The following is an 11,379-nucleotide window of genomic DNA, read 5'->3' on the forward strand; positions in this document are numbered from 1 at the left end:
TTGCAGTGAGCCCGTGGCTTTGCATGCAACAGCAATGCTGCTCGGCCACCCCCGGGATCCCCTTCCTTCCCCATCCCCATGGGAGTGGGCTGGCATCTGCCTGTGGTTATTGCCCTGCTCCGTACATCGGTGAGCTGCGGGCACGGCTGTGGAGGCAGCTGGGCCAGTTAATCCCAGAGGATGACCCGAGGAGAAGAGCAGGTGGCAGGGGACATGCAGGGAATGCTCAGGCAAAGGGAGTCACGGCCCCAGGTGCATCAGCCAGGGGGTTCTCCAGTGGAGTGCTTCACTTGTTCTTAGGAGGAGGATTCTGGCACTTGTCCTGAAGTCAGGTAAACCTGATGTTTATACATGCCATAGCTACAGAGTGTTGCTTTTGTCTGTCTCTTGCTCGTTTTAAATGTAAGCTGTCTGAGCAGCTAAAATACCAGTTGTGTTAAATACTCATTGGGGAAGACTCTGTCATGTTTAGTTATGGCCAGAATATGAAAACAGACATCAGGTGCTATTCCATGAGAATGCGTCAGGAGTTATGATTATGTTTGTGTGCTGATGAAAATATTTAGAATTAGTAGAGTCAGGGAGTGGTAAGAAAAAACATCTCTGAAACTTTCTGACATTTTCAGACATGCCATCATTGCTCCTGCAAGATACAAAATTAGAAAAACAATGTTCTAGACAATAAAACAGATTTGTCCACCTCTCCTTACCGGCTGATATGGAGGCATTTATTTATTTTTGCAGTGAATCAAAAGAAGTTCTCATGATGAAGTTCAGTTGTTGTTTATTCTGTGGCTTCCTCCTCTCTGTGGTCTTCCTCTGTTTTTCTTTCTGCTAATAAAAGTGTCTACAAACAATCCTTTTTAAAGACCATAGTGACACAGAGGGAAAGCGAGGTTAAGAAGTAGGGGACAAGAAGATACAAGGGCATGACGTCAATAGCACAAGCAGGATGAAAGACAATGGATGCAAGGCAGAAGGGGGAACTGCTGAGGACGTGACTAGGCACAGCTCACAGCCCGAAAAGACAAGGACCTGGCCCTGCAGCTGATGTCAAATCTCTTTTGCCCAATCACATATGAACAACCCTACCTGTACCACACACATCCCCACCGAGCACCGGTGCTTGGTCTATAGCACAACCTGGCTTGGGACAAAAGGTGTTGGAGGTGAGGCTTGAATCTGTCCATTTGCTGAGGAATACAGGCAAAATGATCAAAGGCTAAAAGTCTTCCTGTGCCCTTCCTGTTGTTTCTCATAAAGATGGTCAAGCAATTTCACAACCTTTTGGGATGGGGTCTGAGGTCATGTCACAAAGAAGGGGCACAAAGGGAGTTGAAGCTGTAAGACAATGCTTGCATTGCTTGGGGCCTTGCTGCCAGAAAAGGGGAATGACCTGCCTCCTTCTCTCTTCTTGTGCTTCTGGCCTAGACCTTCTGCATGTCTTTTAAGCAGGTTTTTCTCATCTGCTGCTGAGCCAATTCAACACTTTAGAACAGCAGGAAGAAAGTGAGTAATTTTCTGTTGAATTGAGTTGAATGGATTCAGCTCAGGGAGCTAATAAAAGGAGGGTATGGATAGGTAGGGGAAAAAAACCAACTGCTTCCCTCTAGTGATATAAGAATTTATCCCTGGCATTCTCTTTAAATTATTATCTTTCACTCAAATTGACCATTTTCAGAATAATTTCTAGGCATGCTGAAGAAATTATTCTATAAACTTCCCTTCTTTACAGCCATGTGTTTGGGAAATCTTTCCTTAAGACGACCTGAGCTTAAAACTACTTAGCTGTGTTTACTGCTCCACAGACTAATCTCTTAACATTTCTTTCAGTAAATACTCATGTTTTCTCCTAAGCAGCCATGATTTTGCTGAATGCAACCAAGACAGCTGGTGAATTTTAGTTTAACACATAAACCATTAGCTTATACAAGAGGAAACAAAGATTCACTTTTATGTTTACTGGTTCTATGTCATGGACCATGTAGCCATGCACATCCATAAATATTCTTGAAAGGCCTCAGCATGCTCCAGCTGAACTGGCTGCACTTTTGCCACAGATGCCAACAGGAGCAAAACACATCTGGCAAAAGGAAGAAGTCACTTTTAAGTGCAGTGCCTTGAAACTCTGCAGGCTGACACGCCTGGCTGCTCATTCTTATGGGGAGAAACATCCAACACAACTCCTAATATAAACCTCAGCTACTGAATCCCTCTCATTTTCTAGGCAGCTGTCCAAGGCGTATTTAAAGTGAATTTCTTCTTGCCCATTCGACACAGTGTCTCCAGATCCTCCTCAGCTGGTGACGCGATGTTTACAGTGGTTTCCTACTGCATTTTTAACCTCACAAACTTGTGAGCCACACAGCTATTTAAGTCAACAAATCCTGCCTGGAAACATGCTTCAGGGAAAGGCTTTTAAAACAGGCATTTTGATATAGCCAAGCTACACGGCTCATGAAGCACTAGTTTTCTAAACAAAGCATGGAATAATTTGGGACACAACACATTGTGTTGCTACACTGAAGAGACTCCTAGAACGGGTTTAAAAAGGCATTGATGCTGCAGGTTGAATAATCTAGTTGCTTCCAAAGCGTGGCTGAGACATGCCCACAGATCCATGAACAACTTCTGAGGCATTCATATAAAACAGAAAAAAACCCAAAACAGAATGAGAAATTTATTGCAAACTGGTTACAATTCACAGTACAGGTGCAGCACCATATGCACATACACAGAAACTGGAACTGCAGAGGGGGGAATTTGCAAATCTGAATGGCTGAGAAGTTTGTGTCTAATGAATCATTTCTTTTCACCACTTCAAAGATCAGGAATAACCCAAAATATCAATTTTTTTGAGTAATACCATATTTCCACAGTTAAAAACAAATGTCTTGTGAAAACTACACCTGTATTCTCATTGGTATTGATACCAGACAAAAGCCAGAGTGCCAGATCCCTGCCCATGGAAGCAGCCTGGAGTTTTGAATATTTAATTTCCACAAGTCTTTTAATATTTATTAGTATGTGAAAATAACAATTCTTTACATAAGTAACAACACCAACTTGTTAAAGTAGATAATTTAAAACCTGTGAATGACAAACAACAGTCCATCATTGCCAAACTTCTAGTTGAAGGAAGCAAGGGAAACCAAAATTAAGACAGCTGTCAAACAGAAAAACGAAAACTGCCAGAGGATGAAAAAGCACAGGTGCCAGCCAGACTGACACACAGGGAAACCCAACTCCTTGGGCTGCAGAGCAGGAATAGATCAAACATCACCAGCATAACTTGTCTCTGCAGCACATCACAACCCTGCCCTCAGGATGCTCATTTGAAGGGAGGCAGTGGTTGACACTCCAGCCTATTTTATCCTTCATGCTGCAAGTGGAATTGCTTGTGTGAGCTAATTGCTAAACTTGTTTTGTAATGAGGAGAGCTGCCTAATTAAACCTTGTCAGAGACATGAGCCATGCATTTTACATAGGCTGCCTAATTACCATCCAAGGTGTTTTGCTACTTTGGCTGCCAGCTGGGCTAAATAAAAGCCTATGACCTGTAGCTCAATCCACACCATCAGTGAGAAGAGTGAGTGACTTATAGCAATATATTAATCTTGAAAGATTGTCAAATAAAAAGTCTTTTGCCAGAGGTCTTTCACAGACCTTTACTTCCTCTTCTCCCAACATGTTCTGTAGACCTTGAACTGGAACCTGGAATTTTGACAGACTGATGCATTTCCTTTTGGTTTTCTCTCTGCCCTTGATTGATGCACAGTGGATGCAAACTGCTCATTCACAGCTGTGGCCTTGTGAGCAAACCATGCACCTTCCTGCTGAATTCTGCCAAAACCTAAACTCACTTTCTCTGGCCCACTAGCCTTCTAAATTTTCTGCTTGTCAAATTAACCTCCTGAATATGAACACAGTATGGTCTCCATCTTTCAGAAACTAGAGGCAGAATCTCTTGGAGTTTCGAATGGATGTCTTCAAATAAGTTAATGATGCCAAAATATATTTATGGCAGTTTGGATTTAATCACTATTGTTGTAGCTGGATTAAAAGTAATTTAAACTGATAAAGTAGATTTGTAACCTACATTGACATCACTGGCATATAGTGTTGAATGTTGAGCTTCTGTCCACAGTAAAGAGAGATGCAAAACCACTCAAGATTTTGAATGTTCTGGGTCAAGGGGCTTTGGCTGAGCACTGCATGGGAAAGGGACAGAAGTTCAGGTAAGGAGAAGGATGGCAGTGAGTAAATAAGACATAAAGAAGTCTGTAGTCTTTTTCCTGCAGTGCAAAGGAGCCACCAGAGAACAAGCAGAGAGAAGGGGACAAAAAGCCAAGAAAATGTAAGCAAAGGGACCACGGCAGTAAGCCAGGAGGGGGAGAGAGCCTGGCATTTGGAGTGCTGTGTGGCAATTAGAGGTGAAGAAATTGCTTCCATTCTGACTCTGTTTTCAGGAAAACAAAGCTGTGCACATATCCTTTGCATGAGGAGGTTGCACACGAGACTCTGCACAAGACTGAGTGGAGGAAAGGGTTTGTTCTTCTTCCATTAAGTCCTCCTTCACCCAAAAGGGTCCAGTAGCAGTAAATATCCATTTTAAAGGGTAATGGGGGGGGGGGGGGGAAGAAAAAATAATACTTATGAATGCTAGGTAAGAAATTTATTTTCTATGTTAGGTTGTGGGCTCAAGCTTTTGGGCAAACCAATTTCTCTACCTCTACCTCTACCCAATTGCTGCTACCATACCAGGGTGCATATATAAGGATCAGGAACTGGAGACACTGAATTCTTTACTTTTCTGCCAGTTTTGCTTCAAAACCTTTCATGACTACCACTCCATCAAGAAACTTGTACTATTTCAAATACAAATGAAAAACAGTTGTTGTTTTCCACCTAGTTTGGCTCTGAATTGTTGATAAATTGAGGAGTAAGATTGCTGGGTACTGTGCTCCTTTAGAAAAAAGGGCAATTTTGTCCAAGGGAGAAGGAATGCTCTCTCAATAGTGAGTGATTACATAGAAGAAAACAAAAAAGGAATTAAAGGCTTGAGAGGCTTGTATTTTATGAAAAATATCTGACACACAAACCACATTGGAAGCAAATTTAAAGCCTTGTGAAACAAAACATAAGGAAAGTCTTATGTATTAAAACAATAAGATATCTCTCCTAATTTGTCTCCTCCATTAGTAAAATAAAAAGCAGCAAATCTTTCTGTTAGATATATTTCACATCAGTGCTATTTGCTGTGACTAAAAATTACACATTTTGTTTTTTTTTCTGTTGTATTTCACACACTCACACGCACAGAGCCTGCTTCGCTCAGGCATTGTTACTTCCTATCCAACGCTGTTTGTGGACTCTGTGTTTCCAGAGCCTTAAATCTTGCCAGGAAGTAGAGATTCTAAATAGATGCAATTAATAACTACAATGATAATAAAAAATACTTGTGGCCAAAACACCTAGCCAAAAAAGATACTGATCGCATCTAAAGGTATAAAAATGCTTCTTGCCAAACAATTCAAATTAGATTTTCCTGGAAACACTGAATACCCTCTGGGTTTTGTGGTGGTTTTTTTTTTTTTTTTTTTTTTTTTTTTTTAATGTACATGGGTTTCCATTTTGTTGTTTTGACTTGTCCTTGTATTATTAAACCAATATTTTGAGTTTTCCATGGTGTATTGCACCAATCTCAAGGAAACTTATATAGCCACAAGAACAGGGGAAGTTAGGAATGGCAGGGGGTACTGGGTGTTGTTCCCATCCATCCCACTGAAGCAAGCTACCAAAACAGGCCGAAAAAATCAAGACTTACTCTCCCTCCCATGCTCTGTTGGCTGAAAGGCAGTAGGAGGCAAAGGGAGAAGCCAAGACTGCTTGTTTGCTGAAGGCATGTGGCTGCAGAGGTTAGAACAGGAGAGGAGCTCTTCATTTATTTGTGTTGCAGTAGTGGCAGTCATAGACCAGGACCCCATTGAGTCAGTCACCATAAAAATGTGGAACAAAAGCAGTAATCCTGGAGCTTTGGTTAGCCAGTAATTCATGCCCCTTTGAGGGACAGAGATTTGCATATTTATGGTTGGGAAATAACAATGTTTGAGTCCATTGGAGCCTCTCCTGTTACCAGTGCACAGGGGATTGTGTAGATGGGAAGAAAAGAATCAGTGTTACAGCCAGTGACCATGTACTGCGTCCAGCCCTTTCCTCTGAGTGAGGCAACTGCATTTTAGGAATAATTATTGAGCCGTGGGTATTTTCCCTGTTTTTCTCAGCTTAAAATATTTTTTGTGACAAGCCATAGCAGAATCCTGTTTTCGTCAGAAATGGAAGTCAAGTAAACCATGCTCTAATTCTCCTAGCCAGAGGGAGGATCTGTGACAGCAACTTCTTCCATATGCCCATCTTCTATTTTCAACTCTTATTTCATAAATAACAGGCTTTCAGAATTGCTCACTCCATACTGCCCAGCTCTACTAGTTGCACGTCTACATCAGAGGATTTGCATCCAAAACTAGAGCTCAGAGCATTTACACAAGAGGGAGGCAGTTAAAAAAAAAAATAAAATAAAAGAACATGAAACACCACTGAAAAGCAGAGGCTTTACCACAGCTCTGCACATCCAGATTTATCCTGCCGTGGCACTGAGAAACATTTGTATCGTGCCATTGTATCCAGGGTTGCTTGGGCCGTAGGTCTTCCAGAAAGCAAATTCAAGGAGCACACACCTACTCAACACTTACACAGCAGGGTGCCACACTTGGCACTTGACACAGATGTGAGTTTCCCCTTTATTAGAGCAGGATTACAAGCCCTCAGTGAGTAGGAGGAGACAACAGAGGAAAAGAGGTAGTCACCAGAGACAGAAGTAGCTTGCTTTTTGGAGGATCTCTGCAGCCAATTTATATCATGGTAAGCCACGTACCTGGTCAAACCAGCACGGCCACTGCCCACTGTGGCCCTCGCTCCTCAGGCCTTCTGTCAACAGGGTCGATGTTCATGAGAGGGTGTCTAATAATTATGGGTATTCTCAGTTCAGTCAGAGAGAAAAGGAGACATTTCTTTCCCAGGCTGGGCCTGGGAAAGAGTTTGAGAGGAATGTAAATAGTTCTCTATCTCTCTTGTTCACATTGTTGATAGATATGTTCTGCCACTGTGCATCATTCGCAGCGCACCAATGGCGTCAGATGTTTTTACTTTAAGACCAATGAAATTGGTCTGCACAATGTTCTTTATAAAAAGAGCAGTGTATTTGAAAAAAAAATCAGTTGAGTTCAGTTCTCTTCTCGTCTTCTGAATTGGAGTCTCTCTGTTCCAGTCCTGACTCAACGGTGACAAATAATAAAGAGCCAAATGCAATGACAACTTTCTTCTGATCAGTTATTTGTTGCTGCCAGTTCCACAATGCCCCTGGCCCCCAGCCTGGCTCCTCTGAGATGGCCAGGATTGTGAGAGGTTACCTGTGAAACATGGTAGGGAGAGCCAGGCATGGTCATAAGAAACCCAGAAGGATCACAAATTCTTCTAGAAAAAACATACTTCCTAAGATGGAAGGTGATTGAGAGCAATTTGTACCTTCCTTGAATGGAAGGTCATGTACAAAATACCCTGACACACACCTATGTGTGGACTGCTCATCAAATCCCCGATTAGCCATTGCTGTCTTTTCACTCTCTATCCATCTGTAATTGGTAGACAACCAACCCACATTTGCCAGGTAAGGTTCATGCTAAGCTGTTGACTTGAATCTGTTCACAGAGGCAAACAGCAAGTGCCAGAGCCTGAAGTGGAGAGAGAGACTGAAGAAATACACTGGGGAGAACATAAAAAGCTTTTAGCAACATATTGTCAGATAAGCTCAGGAAATCACATCGATATACATCTTTCAGCACAACTGGTTATAGTCAAGGTGGCACTTCAGTAGCAAAAAGAAAATCAGCCTTGCAGATCTCAGTACTGCAATAACTATTTTTAGATGTCGGCATCCTCAGGTGCCCGTAGCTTTGCACTGGATATAGGGATGCCCCTATATATAACAGAGCTCTCCAGCCTTCTGATTTTTTATTAATTCATTGCCTATTAAACCAGAACCATGAAGGTGTAAGCTCCCAAAGGGAAGACAGACTACACCTATTGGTATCACTACAGGGCTGTTGGTTTTCATTACCTGTCCCCTGGAGAATCACCTTATGGGTCCCTCAGTATTCACAAATGACACAGCTGAGGGTCGTGGTCCTGAGCAGTGCAAGAACAGCAAGGGACTGCTGACATTCCTATACCACTTTGGGGAGGGATGCTCTGCAATGCCTGAGCTAATCATCAGCAATCACCACCTGGAGTAGTCCTCCAACCCCATAGCAAACAAATCATGCTCTCTCTTATGGATCCCAAAAAAAATTATTCATGGCAAATCTAATGGCTTCATCCCAGTGGTCTGAATTTCCCTGGACAGGTATTTAGACATGCAGGGAATGTGTTACTAATAGAAAAGTTCCTCCAACTTCAGGAACTCTCAGAGATAATTTTAAATACAATCAAATGCATGGATTAGCTAACATTCAATTAAATGTCTCCAGTGACTGACTCCTTTGGTGCTTGATGCCTTTTGTGGATTCCTGGACGTCTCTTGCACTACTGTTTACAGAGCCTGACCTCAGGCAGGTATAGTTTGCTTGCATTTACAGATAGGCTTTATGACAGTTTACTACCTGTGGAATAAACTTGTGTCTCAAACTAGGAGTTCTCTGTGCTAGACATTGTATGGGGAAGAGGAAGACAGTTCCTGCTCTGGCCCTTGCTTCCTCCCTTTCGTGTTGCTTTAAATATGAACATTTATCATATGAAATCAGTCCTAAAACTACCATGTATTAACTCTTCCATCTTACTGCATACCCAAAATACATCTAGAAACCTCTCAAAACCTGAGCCTCCTCCTAAGTGCTAACAGCACGTTCTCAAATACTTTGTCTAGACTTGAAGTATGTTCAAGCAGCAAGTTCCAAGTGGGGAACAGACAACATGCTTAGTTCACAAAAAATTAACTGGAATGAAGGCTAATCTTCAAGGCTGACACATTCTGCCTCTCTTCAACAGCCTGAAGGCAGGAATGGAGTTGAGTGAAACTTTTGCACAGGACATCAGATTTTCCAAAAAAGCCAATCTGTTCATCTGTGGGCTCAAACATATTTTCCCAATATATCTGTTCTCCAATGCCTTGAAATAAGTCCAACCAACTGCACTCTCAACTTGAGATCCCCACATCAATGCCTACAGACCTCTAGGTTATAAAAACACGAGTCTAATTCAGATTTTTAAGCACATACAGAACAACAACCTCTCTCCAATGCCTGAAAGGAGAAAAAAACCAAGCATTTTCCTACACTCTTATTACAAAACATCTACAAGACTCCAGCGTTTTGTTACTACGAAAATATTCTGGATGCAAGGCTGCCCTCTAGTGGAAAATGCAGGAACTCTTCATTAGGAGCTGCAGTTAAGGCAGTGAAAAACAAATGCCGCAAGTACAGATAACGTTGCTGTTGAAACAGCAAGTGGCAAGTGCATTCACACATGCCAATGCGCTTATGCTTCAACCTTCTGTGTCACACTTAATGCTTGACCTCTTCCTAGACGCTACAGCTGCAGAGATGTGAGAAACTGCCCCTTTCCCCTTAATTGCCAATTCAGGACTAAATGTTTGCTATGTATATACATATCATGTCAGAATTTTCCATTAGGGCCTGAGTTTTGGAACAAGCTTATTTTCTATGATGAGACGTTTGTCAGCCTTGGGGTATGCCTGCCTGCCTGTGGGAAGAGGAGAAGGAAAGAGGGCGTACTGTGTGAGATGGCAGGACCCTATGTGAGATTAGATGCTGAGTCAATGGGATCTCTTGACATTTATGCTGTCAACAAAATTATTTGGCTGGTGCAGGGATCAGCAAAAAGGAGTTTAGAAAAGCCACTACAAGCCAGCTCAAAACAAAAGGTTTTCAAAGATCCAGAAATGAAGACAGGTAAGTAAATAAGTGTACCGTAATTGATAGCAATCATAATCAAGGCATCTATAGCTTAACATCCAGACCATGAGGAAATTTGGAGGTGTTGCTAAGACTGGTAAAGAGCAAATGAAGCCTAATTAACCTATATAGCAAGAGACCACAGAATACTTCACACAGTCATAGGACTGCAGAACATCTGCTGGGGGTAGGCAGCAAACCTAAGGTCAAGTCAGAATTGTGCCCAAGCCTTGTTGCACACATATCCCAGCGGTGTTAAGTCGTACATCCATCATCATGTATCCAGGAAGCACTGCTGTTACTCCTGTTGTTCTCAGCTCCTCCTTACGTGGTTTCACAGACCCTATGGAAGGGCACAGCCACACCAGATCCAGACTGAAATGCCAAGCCAGATAGGTAGCTTCCTGCACCAGAGGTGCAACATTTTTGATACCCTGCTAGTCAGTGTGGATAAATCCCGAGCCATGATAGCTCACAGTGCTGGCACAGTGTCCCATGTAGCAGCAGCAACTGCACTGCAGGGAAGAGGAGCTGCCCTGCCTACTTCAGACCACTGATGCCACACTTACCCTGCACTGGGTTCCGGCCGTTGTCTGATGAACTCATTAACGACCAGAAATCGGAGCAGTCAAAACATAAAACATCTCTATCAGTTCAGCAAACTCAATTTAGCTCATGTCTCTGAACGATCTAATGCTGCCAGGCTTGTTTAGATAAACGAGGTCCTGCATTCTGCCAGCAGCCTTGTGCTACATTTGCATATTTTCCTTCTTTCTGCCTGGACACCTTAGCAGGTAGTTAGGGTACACAGCATGCCCTGCCCATCTGCAGCGAAGATGAAGTTTGCAGGAGATCAGATTGCCAAGCATTTGTTAACCCAAGTTCACACCTGCAATGACAGCCCTGAGGAAAACTCAGCAGGCCTGCATGCCTCCAGCAGTTCTAAGAGAAAACCAAACCACTCACTGCATGACAGAAGACTCAATTTCCAGAATTCTTTTAAGTTCCTACTGCTCTTAGCCTAGATATCAAAACTATTCATCTACATTATCAAGGAATCCACTGCTGAAGGGGTAGCCTGGGTGTTTTTGCTCAAGTCTGACTTCAAGTGTCAAGCTAAACAGCACAGGACTGGATAAGCAGTCCTATCTAGAGTGCCACAGACTTCTTTTGAAGACATGAATTAAATCTCTAGCAAGAGAAGTGTTATCACTAAAAAACGACAGAAGACACTGTATCACTTCATGTCTTCACCATATGCTGCCAATACTGCAGTGGTTCTCAGGTGCTGCTGAGACAAAACAATCCCATTATGGTTCACCTTTCCCTGCCTGAGACATCTTTGAGCAAG

Source organism: Vidua macroura, chromosome 2 (assembly GCF_024509145.1).
Source record: "Vidua macroura isolate BioBank_ID:100142 chromosome 2, ASM2450914v1, whole genome shotgun sequence".
NCBI classification, from domain to species: Eukaryota; Metazoa; Chordata; class Aves; order Passeriformes; family Viduidae; genus Vidua; species Vidua macroura.